This window comes from Tenebrio molitor, chromosome 2 (genome assembly GCF_963966145.1).
Source record: "Tenebrio molitor chromosome 2, icTenMoli1.1, whole genome shotgun sequence".
In the NCBI taxonomy this organism is placed as follows: Eukaryota; Metazoa; Arthropoda; class Insecta; order Coleoptera; family Tenebrionidae; genus Tenebrio; species Tenebrio molitor.
The window spans coordinates 31,618,607-31,638,571 of record NC_091047.1 but is presented as its reverse complement, the minus strand read 5'-3'; the positions used below and the strand labels follow the sequence as shown (position 1 = coordinate 31,638,571).

Sequence of the window (19,965 nt, the reverse complement as noted above, 5' to 3'; positions counted from 1 at the left end):
GCAGTTAATTTATTTACTTATAAATATTTAACATGGACATAACCAATTAAAGAAAAGAAAGACGTTTCTGTCATCCGTTGTCTTTTAATTCAAATAATCGTCACTTGAAGTCTCTACTGTACGTACGATTTTTTTAAATGTCAAGAACAATTTTTCTTACGGAGAAATCATCGAGTGGGACGGCCATAATAAGCGCCTAGCGTTTTGATACAGTTGGCCATGAAAAAGTCAAAACTTTAAAATCAAAGTAATCTCAATAATCTAAAAATCAGTCAAAGCAGTGTCAATCTTTATGTCACTATCTTGTAATTCAAAATGAGGCTGTGTCACGTTCACAAATAATGTAGTACTGCTGCTAAGATTGCTAAATTTGTTGTTGAGAGAATCAAGAAAAATTTATATAGAAAACAGTCAACAAATTGAAAGATATTTGATACACCTCATCTTATTAAAGGAATTAGAAATTATAGGCTAACAAAAGATTTGGTTTGGGAAGTAATCGAAGAAATTTTAAGTGTGAAATTGGACCATGTAGTGAAGGTTTATCTTTATGATTCAGCGTGGGGCGAATTAAGAGCCCTCCACAAAATTACGGACATGCAGATAAGATCCAAAAGATGTCCTATGCAACTCAAGTTTTGAGTCCTCATAATCATGATAAATTCAACTATCACGCTATTAGTTAACTGTGGTAATTTCTAATAACAATTGTTGTTAATAATCTAATATATATTTTAACTAACAGGTAGAACAAACCTAAATGATGAAGACTTGGGAACTGCAAAAACAATAACTTTTTTGACAAACTCTTTGATAATAATCTGGAGGGAGGGACATTTCGCCCACGTTGCGAGAAACCTCTTGCTTGTGGAGTTTACAAAAATCCGGGGCACACAAAATTTTGGCAGGAAGCAGTCCTACACTTACGCAATATGTACCTACCTACTTTGGAAAAATTTTTGGATTAAAAAAACAGCACTTCTTTCCATAAAAAAATTGAGTGAAAACATTGGAAGGATTTCTGGATGTATACTAAAATTTAGCAGAAAGTGGCAAGTGTGAGTTTTTTAGAGTTTGTAAAAAATGTTAATAAGATTCATAATATTTTCAAAATTATATTCAGTAACATAATTTCGGCCGATAATATTAAAAGCAAAATTTTAACGGTAGTTCAAACATAAGTACCTAATGTTAATTTTTCGTTCACTTAAAAATAAAATTAAAGATGAAATTATTGTTAAAAATAATTCATTTAACCACATTTACATTAAGGGGTAAAATTTAATTTTAAGTGGTAGGAACGAGAACGGTAACATTTAGGAATAATATTTATAAAAATGAAGCAGAACTGTATCAAAAACGGTTGAAAATAAAATATCGAAAGTATTGCTGACATTTTAATTTGTTGTGAAAATTTGCGATGATAAAAAAAAATCAAAGGAAAGGTAAACTCATCCAGTAGGCTGTGATTTTGCACCGTCACCAGGATAAGAGATGGCGGTAAACGCTTTGTGCCCAAAAAATGTATAGGGAGTTTGCGTTCTATATGTTCTTATTTTGTCTATGGAGGGACTGTCATTTATGAGTTTTGAATAAGGAAATATCCATATTTACAAGTTTTATATTGCCACAAAGCACACACTTTTTCATTTTTGGCAAACATAAAAATTGTCTAATATTTGAAACTTTGAAATTTAACGTACAAAGTTCAACAGTGACAGTCCCCGCATGACCAACTTCATTAAACTGGTAGCGTTTTTAAATTCATCAACTTTTTGCGGTGAATTTCAACATTGGTGGACTGTCAATCATAAGTTTTTTTTGTGTTGAACATTTATGTTGTGCAAAAATGTGATGAATAGGGAAACGGATTTGGTGGAAAACTGATGACTGTGCTGACGTCATGACACCTGAAGTGTAAACATAACCTAAACATTTTTTCATTATTATTATTATATGAATAAATATGTGCGACATTAGTCTTCTTGGGACCATAATATTGGTAAAACGGATTACAATGCCTTTGGAAGATTCATCAGATGATGATTTATTAACTTCCTCTGATGAAGAAATTATTTTAAACAGAAGAAAGACTCATGAAAAAATTAGAGGATACGTGAATAATGTTGCACTTTTCCAGTTTTTCCCTCGCTTTGCTTTGACATTGACAGTTTGACTTCGACAAACTATTTTGACATTTCCCCCACTATTCGTCCACCAAACAACCAACTCCCATTGTAGATGGGAAAGGTGAATTTTGGTTGAGCCCAACATCAAATTTTTGGTGAATAAAGGAACGTGTTTTCTTAAGCTCAACATAAATCTAACAGTAATATAACAACGTTTTGGTAGAAAACTGATTCCACCGATTGATCCATCGATGAATTTAAAAACGCTCTCACTATGTTATGGCCATTCCAATGGGCTTCGTATGAAGTATGTCATGGATAGTGATGAAGTGGTGCCATCTGTTTGTTAGATATCAAGGTAAAATTGCCGTCAAGTTTGAAATTTTGTCAATCAAAAAACTCTGAAAATGCTCATTAAATGCATTATTTGTGGCAATTCTGAAAAACCTTTATTTCAATTTCCCAGCGACAGTGGAGTTAGAGCTAAACGGTTTGAGGTTCTTCGGGAAATTTGTGGTACTACAAAAGAAATTCGTTAACATAGTTTAATGAAGTTGGTCATGTGATGGAGATGAAGTGGCGATATCTAGTGAAATTTAGAATAACCACACATTTAAAAAGTTAAATATCAGGTTATGTTATATGCCATTTCATTGTCAAGAACTGTCAGTTTATACTTTTTTGACACTATGGCAGGAACATGAAAAATTAGTTAGCGTCTTAGAACCTCGAATTCTGTAATTCTTGCATCGTTTTACTCCGAAATGATCAAGTTCCACGACGAAATTCCCATTCGGAGCGGTTTTGCTGTGATCTTTCATACTTGCGTGTGTAAAAACCTATTTAGAGGAAAGTTAGCGTCTTAAAACCTCGATTTCTGTAATTCTTGCATCGTTTTACTCCGGAATGTTCAAGTTCCACGACGAAATTCCGATTCGGCGTTAGTTTGCTGTGATCCTTCACACTTGCGTGCGTAAAAACACATTTAGAGGAAAGTTAGCGTCTTAGAACCTCGAATTCTGTAATGCTTGCATCGTTTTACTCCGAAATGATCAAGTTCCACGACGAAAACGTATAAACTGACAGTTTTTGACAATGAAATGGCATATAACATAACCTGATATTTAACTTTTTAAATGTGTGGTTATTCTAAATTTCACTAGATATCGCCACTTCATCTCCATCATCATAGACAAAATAAGAACATATAGAACCATGGATTTATTAGTACTGGATACGGCAATACCCTATAAACGTAGGTCGACTTTGAAAAAACATATCACAGACTTCGGTACCTTCCCCCATTTCATTCTAACCTGTATTAAAATATGTTTCTCTCTGTTATTACAATACGTATGTCGTTTTGATGTTTCGCAAATGTCAATTTTGAAGTTTGAAATTAATTCAAAATCTGAACCTGTGGTCTGAACTGTCATAAAACTTCCTGAATTCGTAAAATAGAATAATTGCAATAATGAAAACCTGCAGAATTTGTTCTACTCCTTATAGTTCTTCAAGACAAGACTTATCTTTTCACTGGTATGTACCTAAAATAGACGATTCTTTACAAATACCGAAGACCTGGGTGAAAAAATGATTTCAGTTTTCCAAAAGAAACCTTCTTAAGAAACAGATAGATATAAGTGTGGAAGAGACAATCAAAGTTGCAAACAATGCGGTTATTTGTTCAAAACATTTTCGGAATTCTGAATAGGATGAATGTAAAAAACCATGCAAAATTTTAAAAAGGGTTTGTATAGGTATCTTCACAATACCTGAATTTTCCTACCACACCTAATGCCCCCTTTAATCTCAATTTCGCAGAAGAACATTGTAGTGGCAACAAAGGTAGAGCCTATAAAACTTAAATATTTAATTTCACTTTCATAACTTACTTACCTATTTTTAAAAATTGTTAGAAAATAAAACTACGGCTATTCAATCAGTAGATTCGAGATATAATGCAGATGTAACAGTAGAGCATTTTAGTAGCCCTCGAAAAGCAAAACGACATGTAAATATGATCCAACATGTTGACGAGCAAAGGGAAATACACTACGAATGTAAGAAAACTGCGAAAGCTCTAAACAAAAACAAGATAAGAAGTAAACTTAACAAAGTTGTATTATTTAATAACGAATAAATATAAGAATCTGTTAAGACTAATATTTATTTTGGTGTTTTTTTGTAAGTTTCATGGATACTTGTGAGTTTGAATTTACGCACAAATTAAAGTTGAGTGGTTCACAAAAATATAGGTAGTTGTTGAAGGCAGACAACTCTCTTCACCTTTGTAGTCCAAACCTGGATTTCCTTTTGTGAAATCTTTACCAACAGCATTGTCAGTGTTTCACATTAGAGTGAAAAATACCTGGCTTTAGACGAATTAGTCATTCTTAATATGTTCAAGTTCTAAAACAATAATACTTGATAGAGTTAACGGTTCAAATACTCTCGAACTATGCAAACTTCAGAGAAACAGATTAGAAAAAAGATGACACGAATGACAGGAGAGTAATAAATAATTGATAGATTGAGAATTTAAACCAATCAGAGTCGGGGGACTCGCTAAAGGATAGTGCTAATACCCAGATAATGCGTTGAGAGCGACAGAAATAGATGGTACGTCTTGTTCAACTATAAAGGCTGTACGCCGTATCCAGTACTAATAAATCCATGTATAGAACGCAAACTCCCTATACATTTTTTGGGCACAAAGCGTTTACCGCCATCTCTTATCCTGGTGAGGGTGCAAAATCACAGCCTACTGGATGAGTTTACCTTTCCTTTGATTTTTTTTTATCATCGCAAATTTTCACAACAAATTAAAACGCCAGCAATACTTTCGATATTTTATTTTCAACCGTTTTTGATACAGTTCTGCTTCATTTTTATAAATATTATTCCTAAATGTTACCGTTCTCGTATCCTACCACTTAAAATTAAATTTTACCCCTTAATGTAAATGTGGTTAAATAATTATTTTACCAATAATTTCATCTTCAATTTTATTTTTAAGTGAACGAAAAATTAACATTAGGTACTGTTACGATTTAAATTTCGCGGTAAATCGTAAAGGCGAGAACGTTCTAGAACATTCCAGAACGGGCTCTCGGACCCCGACTTCCGGTACCGGCCGCGTTAAGTCGGCGAGAGGAGGGGAAAAAGATATAAAGGTGGAACCGACGCCATGACAGGGTTCTCGACTAAGACAGGTCAGAGGTTACGACCGATCCGTGTGTGAGTGTTGTGTTCAAAGGGGGAGATTAGGGGGTGTTTTAGTGTGCAACAGGTGCTGGCGAACCCGTGGAGGAAGACCGATTCGGCTGGGAAATCGTCCTAGAAGAATTCCTACCGAAACGTCGCGGCGGATAAAGGCTTCCTTCACGAGGGTCAACGACCCTACGCTTCAGCGGATAATTTCACCACCCTGTTGGGCCGACGTCATCCCCCAGGACCCCTCCGGAGAGCAGGACCTCACACCGGGCTGTCCCTGGCCGAGGAACCCGAGTCCAGGAGCAACTCATATCAGGCAAGGTCCTTCAGCGTCTTTCTTTTACTGTCCGCCATCTTGGCACACTTCTTTTACGTTGATTCAGTTATCAGACCTGGAGTGACCTCGCCAGAGACGACGCGCTCGCTGGCTCTCGGAAGTTTTTTTATTAAACTTTATCAGTTCATTACCATTTTATACTTTTTTTTGCACCGGGGCTAAACCTAACTGATTCACGCTTATCCTTAGGGAGTGTCGAGGGGAGGAAGGACCCCGAGGACTTTCCGAGGATACGGACGGCGTAATAGACCAGCGGCGGAAGAAGGACTCGGAGGACCTTCCTCCAGCTCCGCTCTTCCCAGGACTCTTCTTTAGATTTCAAGCCCCAGGCCCGGTGTAAGGGAAGTTTTCGTTAATTTATCATTGATTCGTCACTTGTAATTAGAAATTTAGCCTGGTAGTACCGGCACTGTTTGTAAATGTCACTAGAGTTTAAGCGCCTTCAGCGTGTTATTTTATGAACCTTCAGTTCGCCACCTTACTCGCTTTCATTTAGTAATATTGACAGTTTAAATAATAGTTCCAAGGTGACAACTTTATTTTGTACTTTTTCGAGAATATCTCTTGGGTTGTATCCTAGATTCACTTTACATAGACAACTGTGTTTCGCCCGCAGCGGCATCTAAGTTGGAGTTTAATAATTAAGTGTCGTATGTAAGGCTAGGAAACGATAATTAAACACCATTATATTTACATCTGTGTTTCTGTCCAACACCTGGTATAACACCGTGTTTGTGAAACCTCTTTTCTACCTTCGACAGTCTCGCTCTCGAGACGTAAGTGTGATTTTGTGCCGGACCTGGAACCAATCAGTCTCCGAAATCGTTATTTAAATTTCCCCCAGTAAAGTTGGGAGATTTAAGTTTTCTCTTGTGGTCGTTGGAGTAAGTTTTTTTTTTTGAGAGAAAATAATAACGTAACAGTACTTATGTTTGAATTACCGTTAAAATTTTGCTTTTAATATTATGGGACGAAATTATGTTACTGAATATAATTTTGAAAATATCATGAATCTTATTATCATTTTTTACAAACTCTAAAAAACTCACACTTGCCACTTTCTGCTAAATTTTAGTATACATCCAAAAATCCTTCCAATGTTTTCATTCAATTTTTTTTATGGAAGGAAGTACTGTTTTTTTAATTCAAAAATTTTTCCAAAGTAGGTACATATTGCGTAAGTGTAGGACTGCTTCCTGCCAACATTTTGTGTGCCCCGGATTTTTGTAAACTCCACAAGCAAGAGGTTTCTCGCAACGTGGGCGAAATGTCCCTCCCTCCAGATTATTATCAAAGAGTTTGTCAAAAAAGTTATTGTTTTTGCAGTTCCCAAGTCTTCATCATTTAGGTTTGTTCTACCTGTTAGTTAAAATATATATTAGATTATTAACAACAATTGTCATTAGAAATTACCACAGTTAACTAATAGCGTGATAGTTGAATTAATCCTGATTATGACGATTCAAAACTTGAGTTGCATAGGACATTTTTTGGATGTTATCTGCATGTCCGTAATTTTGTGGAGGGCTCTTAATTCGCCCCACACTGAATCATAAAGACAAACCTTCACTATATAGTCCAATTTCACACTTAAAATTTCTTCGTTTACTTTCCAAACCAAATCTTTTGTTATCCTATAATTTCTAATTCCTTTAATAAGATGAGGTGTATCAAATAATGGTGTAATCTCTTGGTGGAAGTATTATTTTTCTTTTAATTTGTTGATTGTTTTCTATACAAATTTTGCTTGATTCTCTCAACAACAAATTTAGCAATCTTAGCAGCGGTACTACATTATATGTGAACGTGAGACAGCCTCATTTTGAATTACAAGATAGTGACATAAAAATTGACACTGCTTTGACTGATTTTTAGATTATTGAGATTACTTTGATTTTAAAGTTTTGACTTTTTAAAACATTTGCGCCCTCTTGCGGTGTGGTGAGGGTGCGCTAAACAATTTTCCAAAAATTTATTAGGGACTTTTCATTCTATAGTATTTTATTTTCTCTATGTCCATCATCGACTTGTCATTTGGTTTACTTTTTTTCGACATTTGGGATGGCCATAACATAGTTTAATGAAGTTGGTCATGGTCCCCGCAAGGCCATCTGAATCAAAAAGCTACGCTTATAAGGCCGTTTCAATGTACATAATAATTGTTTCTGCAGAGTGGCCATAAAACAAAAGAAGACAGAACCTTATTGCGCGCCCTCGGTGGCCGATCAACGAATCAAAGCTACAATATTGGCGGCAATTTAAAATATTGCCCTTCTATTTTACATGAAATGGTAAAAGCGTGTTTCATTTGTGGGGCAAAAGATGTTCGCTTATTTGAAATTCGCAGCAATATGAAACAAAGACAAAAATGGTTCGTAGCTTTTGAAACGTTTGCGGTAAGCAAATTTATGGAGACAATGATAAGCACAACCTTTTAATTTGTATTTGTAATATAAAAGACTACAAAAATTAAGGATTACTCAGAAATTTGTGAGCAGCATTTTCAACAAGTCTCTATAATTACATTACAACCCCCAAAAGACGACGCTTATGTAAAGATGCAGTTCCTTGTCCTATTTTTGTAAGTATCTATAATTAAAAAAGACTTGTAGTGTTTATTGCTACATGAAATATACATAGAAGCGAAGTCAACCACGACATATGAGAAAACAAAATGAGCTTCCTCTTCTCATTTTTCGATTAATTACTTATTACTTTTCAAAGTCCTAATCAGGAACCTCCAGGTATTAATTACTATCATCTTATTAGTGTTTTTGTTTTTTAGGCTTTTCCCACTGAAACTCCGTTTGAAATTCCTGTACCCCAAAATCCTGTAGAGTCTTTCATCATTCCAAGTGTTCCAATGACATCCAAATCAATTCAAGTAGATAGTATTTCTGCGCAGTATATTCCACCAAATGGTTGAGGTACTGGGCCCTCATTTGCTAGAAAATCCAATACTTTCATCTTGTCTGGTACATAAAAATCAGATCTGCGAGCTGATAATAACTGCAACGCTGAAACCAGTTTTAGATAATACATATTTGTCAAGAAAAAACAGATTTATTAAAGAGGAAATGTGCAATCCAAAACAAACCCCTTTGCAGAAAAATGTTAAAGTTATAAATTGTTCTAACCTACCTTGTGTTATGATTTCATGGTTTTTTGCAATTCTAATTTATTAGTATTTTGCTAGCCCAGAATGTGTCCAAAAAAAGCTCGGATCTTGGATATTTTATTGCATTCATGTTTTAATTGACGTTTTAAGCACTTAACCTCAAAGAAAAAGTGGAAAAAGTCTCAATCAATTGCGTTCGAAATCGGTAGATGGAGCGCAAAAAGGTTCTGCCGCCCGAAATGTCACAGAAACAAAGTTTATATGGAAAAATCGAAAATTGAAACGGCCTTATAAGCGTAGCTTTTTGATTCAGATGGCCTTGCGGGGACTGCCATCTAGCGAATTTGTATGAACTATTTTTCGGGCTCCAGCGGGCCCTAAATTTGGCTCTCAAAATGGCGGTGAGTGGGTATACCAGTCTTCTTTCTATCATGGTTACGGCCTTAATAAGCGCAGCGCAGTTCAGATTTAGTAGGCCATGTCCTTCATTACTTCATACTTCAAGTCATGAGCAGAGATCGGATTCAAATAGGCGTCACAACTGATATGGTTTCATATTATAAATACATACAATCAGCGCACGAATAATGCTAGTTAATCCGACTTGCGATGGTGTTTATTGCTGGACAGGCTTTTGTTCCGTTTTTATTCAGCGTGAGACGAAAGCAATGTCCGTCCGGTGGCGTCTCAAGTGTTTAGCAAATTGATTTGAAAAAAATTCGATAAGATTGTATAATAAAGTAAAAAAAAAATTATCAAATAATAATGGAAACAATGTTCAAACCATAAGAATAAGACACCAGGTAGATAGTCTTTCGAGTCTTGGTACTGCTTCAAAAAACAGACAACCATTATTAAATCGTGAAATTACATTGGGCCCGACGCATGGTGTATGAGTTAGTACTAACTCATACACCATGGCCCGACGCGACGCCCTGCAAGTAGGTACTGTGCCGCACGTTCATGAAATCGTGCCCCAATAAAGCCCTCGTCGAAAAATAGTCAATTTTGACTTAAATTGTAAATCATTTTACAATAGGAGAGAAAATCGTCTTATAACTACCATAAATAATTCCATAAATAAATAGGGGCTGTTACTTTACCTGATGTTTGCTCTTCCTTAAGTCGGCACTGCACAACAAAGGGGCAATAAAGTTAGAGGGTATTATGGTAGTTATAAGACGGTTTGCTGTCCTATTGTAAGATGATTTACAATTTAAATCAAAATTGACTATTTCTAGACGAGGACTTTACTTAAACTCGGTACAGGTTGCAAAGACACACTTGTCATTTGCAACAGCATTTTTTTCATATTTCTGAACCAAATAAAGGCACAAAGGGACCAGAAAATCATAGTTTGGGTTGAATATTTTCCATATAAGTACAGTTTTAAGGTAATTTCAAATGACTAATGCCATAAAAGCGCTGTTGCAAATGACAAGTGTGTCTTTGCAACCTGTACCGAGTTTACTTAAATCTCCTAAATCTGTCATGACTGATAAATCAGTAAATCAGTGGCACCAACCTGTCGAAAACTCCCAGATTTTGGATTTGGAAACTAAACGAAAGATTATAAAAAATTTGTGTTGTTTACTTTAGGAATTTACTTGAGGAATTTTCGCGTTTTTTCTGGCCAGACACACTTAGGGCGTCCTCCTACGTCGTTTCCCTTCACTCAAACCTTGTGCAAATGCCCTTGTTTTTCTCTCTTGTGTTTCAAGGTCGCGTCAATGTCTAGTATACCTAAAGGGCAAGGAACATTCATTTGCACAAGGTTTGAGTGGTGGGAAACGATGTAGGAGGACGCCCTAAGGGTGTCTGGCCAGAAAAAAAAACGAAAATTCCACAAGTAACTAAAGCAAACACTGGACCATTTGTTTCAATTTTTAATTTTTGTATTGAGTGATTCAAAATGATTATGGATAAGTATGGCAACTATGTACGAAAATGTATGTGGCAACTGTGTGGCTGGGGTAGAGTTGACATCTGTATGACATTTCATATGCGTACATTTATTTGATTCTTTTTTATAACATTACACATTAACTAGACTATTCCATTCACCTGTCATTTGTTAAAAATGGACCAATAAAAACACAATTTTACACATTTGTTACCATGGTTTCAAAAAATTGGACCGAATATTCCCACTCGTGGAAATTGTATCGGTAATACCACTAGTGATCGCAGCGAATATTTTTAACAAATGACTGCAGCCTTGAGAATTGCTTCCAAACGGACTTACGCGTGTTTTTTGTGTTGTTGGAAACATTTTCTTTGATTTCTGCGTTAATTTCTTCTTCCGATTTGCTGCCAAATTGCCAAAGTTGGTTCATGGAATAGTCTTCCGAATACAACTCGTAGTCTAAATTATGTAGACTATTTTTCAAACTGGTTTCACTTATTCAATCGTGCTGACGCACTCGTGGATTCATTCCCAAGCACAATTGATAATTCGTGAACAGTTTGAAAAATAATCGACATAATTTGGACTACTCGTGGTATTATACAGTGAGCGGCAAAAGTATGGAATAAATTCCTTAAAAATTAAACAAGACGTTTTTCAAAAAAATCTTTGGTCAATTTTAGTTTATAAAAGTACATGTTTTAGTACCAAAGAAAATTCCAAGCAGTCATTTGTTTTTGAGTGATGACGTCATCGATACTTTTTTAAAATGGAAAGCCCCTATTTTTTTTCTTGATTCTGATAGCCCCTTTAATTGTCTAAATGACAGTATAAAAATTTTGTTATCTTACATAATGAAATTTTTGAGAAAAAAATTAATGAAGTTGGAAAAAATAAATTTTATAACGAAAAAAACAAGTCAAAAAATCAAGTAGGTAAATCAAACAGTCAAATGTTACTGTCAATTTCATTCGTATGTGTTATTTGTTTTACAAAACCTTTTCGAAAATGACTCATTTAACAAAAACACAACGTATAGAAATTTTAATTTTGATTGGGCGCGGTGATTAAACTAGATAAAACTAAAACAGGGGGAATTTCTTCATAAACTTGCTTATTGTCAACAAGTTAGGGGATGGCAATTCGAACATTTAATTCCATAATTTTAAGTACTCACTAACAGTGAGAACAGTGTAAAGTTTGAATTTCCCGCCGTTTGACACGAATGACATTTGTTTATGTTTTATCGGAACATAATTGATCATGTTTGTTTTCAGCAAAGGATGCCCTTAAAGTGTGGATGCTGAAGAGATAGAGTAATAAAACCGCCCCCTAGTGCCCGCGTATTTCAAACAGCAGCTTCCAATTGGCTTATTCAAAACGTGCGGATATTTTTGAAAGCCTGATATACATCCACAAAAATTACTTGGCGGCATCTCATTAATTTTAACCTCGCTTCGGCAGTTTGACCACGTGTTCATGTTTGGAGAAGATGTGCACGTCAATGAATGCAACATTTTTCTCAGCCTATCAACTATAAGGCATTCACGATCTTTTTGGGACCGAGTTGGCTATGACCATCTAGTAATTTTGTTGGCAGTACCTCGGTGATAACTAAATTCCCTAAAGGAAATTAACACTTTTTGTGTTAGGTTAGGTTGTTTTCAGTTTAGGGTTATATTTTCTAAATAGGTACATTGTTGCCAGATCTCTTAAATCTGGTCTGTCCTTTTTAAATTAAATGAAATCGTTTAATAGGAATTTTTTATCATAATAAAATTATTTTGGCAATTTTGACTGCTCCTTTGACGGAAATTTAAATTATTTTTATACACTTAATAAATCATTTAGAGTGGGTACAGGTTGCAAAGACACACTTGTCATTTGCAACAGCATTTTTTCAATATTTCTGAACCAAATAAAGGCATAAAGAGACCAGAAAATCATAGTTTGGATTGAATATTTTCCATATACTTAAGTACAGTTTTAAGTAATTTCAAATGACTAATGTCATAAAAGTGCTGTTGCAAATGACAAGTGTGTCTTTGCAACCTGTACCCACTTTAGTTTCTTACGAATATTAAAATAATAAATCTGGCAATGCGGTGGCAAGAAAATGTCGAACACACACTGACAGAAAAAAAATTGCATCCGTTGCATCACTGAATCAGTTAGTCCAACATGAAAAGAAAAAATCATAGCCAACTCGGTCCCAAAAAGATCGTGAATGCCTAAACTCAACTAAACTCCATCCATTTTCAATATACACTGCTATAGTATTGCCGTTATAACTTTTTATCTGCTCCGCCCACTAAAATTGTCCAATCAGAATCAAAGCCAGATTCAATCTGTACAACTTTTCATCACATTTGCCACGTAAAAAAGTTAAGGTTAGAATTTTGCTGTCAAGTTCACAATTATTGTTTTAGGTTCTAAAAAATAAAATGTCATTAAGACAATTCGAATGTCAGAAATTTTTACTGTGTAAATCAGATCGTCTTAACAACCTATTTGATTGGTAACTAAGAAAATGAAATGGGCGGGGCAGATAAAATGTTACGTTGTCCTTAGTATAAATCTAGTGATTTTAGTAACTTTTGTGGTGTAATAGGATACAACTTTTTTCTACTGTAAAGGCAATGTCACAGATAATAATTCAGGTTATGTGTATTTTGAAGAGGTTATAATGTACGATTATTGTCATTTTTGACAAATCTCTATTTAATTGAGTCCCGCTATCAAGCAAACTAAACTAGTTTTGAATATTTTACTTAAAATAAGGTATCCACAGGTTAATTAATATTAAATACCGGCATTGAAACCAGCAAGTAGGTGTACAGTTGCGGCCGTTGAATCTCAGATAGGAAAGATTTAAACACTCTGTATAAATTCCGAAATTTGATTAGCGTAAACAGGATTTTCATCAAGGATTATAAAGTTAGTGTCAGTATTTGACATATTAGGTCAGAATCGCGCGTAACTTTTGAAATGCCGCAATTATCTGGTTTGCAAAAATGTGTTTGACTGAGGGACGGTGTGAGTATAAGAGCCATTGCGAGAGAAATTAATGTGGATAATGTTTGAGTGACATTTTGAGAAACGTCACTTTCAATACCATTTACAAAGCTAAAAGTTTGGCGTTGTCAAAGTGTCTGAGTTTTCAACGGCCGCAACTGTACCTACCTTAATTACCTTAATAAACATACACAGATTTTAACGAAAAGATTTTAGAGCAGAACACACAGTGGAAGCATGATACATTCAAAATGAATAGTGGTCAGGAGCAAACCCTCTCAAGTCAAGCCTAAAGGCCGGCGGTCTTGTAATTAAAAAAAGCGCACAACGGCGCAAATATTTCTTCACTGTTCCATCGTGCGTCGTTTCCATTCTGTGCCTGTGCCCCCGATCCAGAAATTACTCCGTACTTTTCCTTCAGATATCTGTAGGAGATTGAAGCTAACATTTTAAATAGATCAATTTAAATTAAAAGTGGATTTATCAACTTACGGCAAAAATTTCCCCAACCATTCGGTCAACTGGCATCCTCCTCAAATTTGGACCATTTACTTCCCAAATGTTTTTAAAACACCGGTGACACTTTATTTTATCTCTAAAGAGAGGCATTTTCTTTTTATAACACTGTCTGTGGCCTCCATGATATCGCTACTTAATCGTATTTTTTTCAATAATTATAATCTGACAGTGTCAAATTTTTTGACAAATTCAAAACGTCTGCTTTGAATGTGCAATATTAGAAAAAATAAAACACTTTCATTGCAATACAAAAAAAGAAAATTCCCTAACAGTAATGTATATTGAAAATGGATGAAGTTTAATATATTATACGTTTTGATGCAAGCATCAGATTTCAAACTGAAATTAAATAGAGAAATAATTCTATTTATAGCAGTTTCTTTTGGTAGGGCTGTAAAGTAGTTATAGAAGATTTCAAATCCACTTCAAACTGAATTTTGGCCGCGAGTGGACATAATGCGATTTGATAAGTTGCTCCTCATTTATTAAAAAAAAAACAAAGACAAACAATTATCGAAATATTTTATTTCATTATTTTTAGAGTTTTCTTATAAAGTTTTTAATTTTGAAATTGTTTTTCGCTTATAACGATCCATGTAATAGATTGAGATTGAGTTCACAAATTTTGGTACGTTTAAAAACCTATAGCACTTTGTTTGAGAATTTTGATGAATGTGCACGTTCTGGGACAACTTCAGGATCAGGAATCACAACTTCTGTAATTTACATAGTCATTATTCGAATTGTCTGGAAAAACTGTTATTTTGTGACACTGTGAATTTGGAACGAAAACCTGATGGGAATGGCACGGCACACCTATAAAATCTAGTTTTTTGAGAACTTGTAAAATAATTTTCTGAAAAGTGGTCTTGCCAAATGAGTGAATTTTGTAATTTTGAAGGAAGTATTCCAGAAGTATCTAAAACCTTTATCCACCTTTTTTCAATTCTGAAAATAACATTTTTTGTAATACAGTAGAAGTCGTTTATAGCGACGTCGCTTATAACGACTGATTCTTAGAGAATTGGTTGGATTCCTATATCTGGCAACGCTTTTGAAGTCGTGTATAACGTCCGTCAAACGTCGGCTATAACGACGAAGTCGCTTTTAACGTCCTGCTGAGCTCTGGGTTAGGCCGGATATAACGACGTGTGGACGAAAAAAATCATGCTGCCGCCTATGACGTGTTCCAATTGGTCCGTCGTATTGTCATTTATGTGATTCTCAAAATTCGGGATATAAAAATGCCTGATTGGAATAGAATTTGAGCTACCATCAACATTTGAAGCCTATTTTTGTGCTTTTATATTTATTGTTTTTTTTTTTATAATTACATAATTATATTTCTTGCAATAAGACGCATATACAAAGTTATATATTTAACTTTTTAACTTAAAAAAAATAAGTCGTATGTAACGACGTCCGTTTATAACGACGGGAATTAGCCGGTCCCTTGGTCGTCGTTATAAGCGACTTCCACTGTAACTTTTTTTTCGAAAGTATTACTATTGCGATCAAAAAATTTAGGACACTAATGTCATCGTGTTGATATACATTCTAAAACGTCCCTTATGTATTAATAACCTCAATTTTGATTGTGTCAATTTTGAAAATGTGAATGTCAGATTTACCGAGAAAATATTCAAAAAATTGTAAAAATCAGACAAATGGAATAGAACGAGGTTTTAATTAATAAAAAATATAAAACAAATACCCAAATGTACTCGCATATTAAAAAAATTATATTTTAAACCGGTGTCAAATTGACAACAATTTCATCTTTCATGTGACAGTTTCAATAAAGCATGATTTAGAGTAATTTTTTTAATGTGACAGAAGTTTGATGTCCAAAATTTTATGATCGTAATAGTACTTACTGAATACGAGCTTTTTGGTCAAAAACTATTCAAACAAGTTAGTCAGGCTTCGACTTCGCAGGTAGAAGAGGTTCGGGACAAGTACGAAAGTAGTTTTGGATTATTTAATCATTTTTATCATAACGAAATTGATTAGCAGATTTTTGATAATGATTAATAAAGATTTTTGAAACGAACAAATTTGATTTTTTGAATAAATCAAATTTCCCGCTGTCAACGTAAATAGCCGATTCATCATCGACTAAATATGGTTATTTAGTTCGGCCCTACGCTAGGGTTGCGCTAGCATCGTCCACGTCTCCTAGGTTTTATATGGACTTTAACAGTCTGAATTCGTTATTGGTCTGTGACCTGTTAGTCCAGTCAATAGAGACCATAGAAAAAATAAGTATAATCTAGAATGCAAACTCCATAGATTTTTCAAGGCCATCTGAATCAAAAAGCTACGCTTATAAGGCCGTTTCAATTTTCGATTTTTCCATATAAACTTTGTTTTTGTGACATTTCGGGCGGCAGAACCTTTTTCTATCGATTTCGAACGGAGTCGATTGAGACTTTTCCTCTTTTTACTTTGAGGTTAAATGTTTAAAACGTCAAGTAAAACATGAGTGCTATAAAATAACCAAGATCCGAGCTTATTTTGGATACATTCATTATTTTGATCGTCGAATTTTCCAAGATGTCTCAAAATTGTTGATTTTGAAGGTAATTTTGTTAAGTTGTTATGTCAAAACCCGTAACCTTTAGCTGAACAGAATCTCCATACTGTACATGTTCTGACTGATATTTCAGACCATCTCGGTACTCTTTTGCTATAATTGTTTATAAGATCCATTAGAAAGATGGCCTTCTCATCAGCGTTTTGAATTATATTATGTATTAAGTTCATATTTTTTGAATTTTTACGTTTCTCTTCCTCTAAATCTTTTAATTTAGCTAAACAATTTGTTCGTTTCAGCTTTTGGGTCAACACTTTGCAGTGGTACTGGAGATTAGCCATATACTCCGCAGAAATACTATTTACTTGAATTGATTTGGATGTGATATGAATGGTTGGCATGACGAAAGACTCTACAGGATTTTGGGGTACAGGAATTTCAAGCGGAGTTACAGTGGGAAAAATGTAAAAAACAAAAACATTAATAAGATGACAGTAACTGGAGGTTCCTGATTATGACTGTGAAAACTAATAAGTAATTGATCGAAAAATGAGAAGAGGAAGCTCATTTTATTTTCTCATATTTCGTGGTTAACTTCGCTTCTATGTAGACATATTTCATGTATCAATAAACACCACAAGTCTGTTTTAATTATAGATACTTACAAAAATAGAAGGAACAGCATCTTTACATAAGCGTCGTCTTTTGGAGGTTGTAATTATGAAGTCTTGTTGAAAATGCCGCTCACAAATTTCTGAGTAATCCGTAATTTTTGTAGTGTCTTATATTACAAATACAAATTAAAAGGTTGTCCTTATCATTGTCTGCATAAATTTGCTTACCGCAAAACGTTTCAAAAGCTTCGAACCATTTTTGTCTTTGTTCCATATTGTTCGGAATTTCAAATAAGCGAACATCTTTTGCCCCACAAATGAAACACGCTTTTACCATTTTATGTAAAATAAAAGGGTAACATTTTAAATTGCCGCCAATATTGTAGCTTTAATTCGTTGATCGGCCACCGAGGGCGCGCCATAAGGTTCTGTCTTCTTTTGTTTCATGGCCACTCTGCAGAAACAATTATCATGGATAATGAAACGGCCTTATAAGCGTAGCTTTTTGATTCAGACGGCCTATTTTCATGTTTTGTAGGACTTTGTTCCATACGTTGAAGAATGTCATTAACAACTGCTTTTACTTCTTCGGTACGAACGATTGGCGGATTGGCCTACCAGCATCTTTTTTGAGTCAAAGAGCCAGTTTCGCGAAACCAACACAATTTGTAAGGCATGCATAAAAATTCAGATTTTGACATTCAAAAAATGATTGACACAAATGCTTCAACAATTATTCGAAAATCCATGACCATCTTTGACCAAGATACTTTTTGATATCCCTTTATTTTCACGTAAAAAAATTGCGGGCGAAGCTGAGAGTAAAAGCTACATAGTTTTAATATAAAATATTCCCTTGGGAATAAATATGATGAAAAACTGATTTTTTTCCGTAAATAGCAAAATTATTGTTTAATCAATAGAAATATTTATGTGCCCCCACCAAAATGGTTCTGCTTTCAATTAATATATGAAAACAAACTTTGAAAAAAAAACCATCAAAATCGGACCTATTCTTGAGGATTAAGAAGTAAAAACCTTCATTGACTCGACTACTAAGGGCGAGTTGTTCGTCAACAGATTTAATGATGGATCAGCTGACCTCTAGTTAACTTTAATTATGGTTCAACAACTGTATACGTTGTTCATTAGTTAGGAATAATTGGTTCAGCAAAACTGGTTTAAATAAATTGACGATATCAGAGACACTGTTCTGAAATGTCACTAGTGTCATTTCGAATGCCAGGTGCTGTCTTTTTTCCAATTTTTCGATCTTTTTTAAATCCACATCTGTATACTACTCATTATACTCTCACTTCTTGCAAATGAATTTACCGAAAAAACTTAATTTTTCAGTACTCATCAATGAATTGTCGTAAATTCATGGGAGTTAATCACATTTGCACATCACGTGACGTAAATACCAATAATCTCCGTCAGAGGGCGTAGTGCTTAGCATTAAATTTAAATATGTGTAAGCATTAAATCTGTGTATGCATTAAATCATTAAATTTCAATTCACTTTGATATTTCATTTTATCTTAATAAAAAAACTTCATTCAATTCAGCTAATAAGTTAACATTATATTGATTCTGAGGCGGTACGAAGTTCGCCGGGTCAGCTAGTATGGAAATAAAATAATACTTTCTGAAACAGGTGTTCAACAGGGAGATCCTTTGGGTCCTGTTCTCTTTTGTCCTGCGCTTCATCCTGTGATTAAATCTTTAAAATCAGAATTTCATGTTTGGTATTTGGATGATGGAGTTTTAGCAGATGATCCTAGTATTGTTTTTAATGATTTTCAAAAAATTATTGAGTTATCTTCAAAAATAGGTTTATCACTTAATTATAAGAAATGTGAACTTCTAATAATTTCTGATAATACGATAATAAAGTCGAATTTATTAAATGATTTCAGTAATATAGCCCCTGGAATTTCACTTCAAGAATTTGACATTTCTCTTTTGGGTTGTCCTTTAACGAATGGTGGTATCAGTAAATCAATTAAAGAAAAAATTAACACCTTCAAACGTTTTTCTAATGGTTTAAAATTTTTACCTTCTCATTCAGCTTATTTTCTCTTAAAAAATTCTTTATCAATACCTCGAATGACTTATTACGTTGTTCCCCTTGCTGGAGATCTAATGACGATCTTATTGAATATGACACTTTTTTAAAAGAAACTTTGAAAGATCTGTAATTGTAGTTTCAATGAAAATTCTTGGTCTCAATCTACTCTTCCTATCTTTGGGAGGTTTAGGATTCCGCAAGTTGACATCTTTATGTTACTTCTCTTTTCTACGCTCCATACATGGAGTTGCAAAATTACTGCTTACAATTTTACCTGCCTATATCTCTCAATCGTCAGATACAGTCCTTGTTGAAGCTTTATGTCATTGGTCAAAATTAAGTAGGAAGGAACCAATTAATAGCGTTTCACAACGTGACTGGGATATGCAAATTTGTCTTCGCAATTTGGACACTTTATCGTCTAATACAGAAAATCTTCGAGATAAAGCACGTTTACTTGCTACTCAACAAAAAGAATCTGGTGCCTGGTTGAATTGCTTACCT

At 34.4% G+C, this 19,965-nt stretch overlaps 3 long non-coding RNA genes across 3 annotated transcripts; 2 read left to right on the top strand and 1 right to left on the bottom strand.

Moving 5' to 3' along the window:
- The first annotated feature begins 419 nt into the window (after positions 1-419).
- Positions 420-1,386, top strand: LOC138123574 (uncharacterized). Its single transcript, XR_011156857.1, has 2 exons — positions 420-691; positions 746-1,386. It is a non-coding gene; the product is annotated as an uncharacterized lncRNA (long non-coding RNA).
- Positions 1,387-8,100: 6,714 nt separating this feature from the next.
- On the bottom strand, positions 8,101-9,125 carry LOC138123573 (uncharacterized). The gene is made up of 2 exons (XR_011156856.1): positions 8,824-9,125; positions 8,101-8,699 (listed from the first exon to the last, which is right to left on the bottom strand). It is a non-coding gene; the product is annotated as an uncharacterized lncRNA (long non-coding RNA).
- Positions 9,126-16,666: 7,541 nt separating this feature from the next.
- LOC138123815 (uncharacterized) lies at positions 16,667-17,617 on the top strand. The gene is made up of 2 exons (XR_011156913.1): positions 16,667-16,822; positions 17,076-17,617. It is a non-coding gene; the product is annotated as an uncharacterized lncRNA (long non-coding RNA).
- Positions 17,618-19,965: the final 2,348 nt, after the last annotated feature.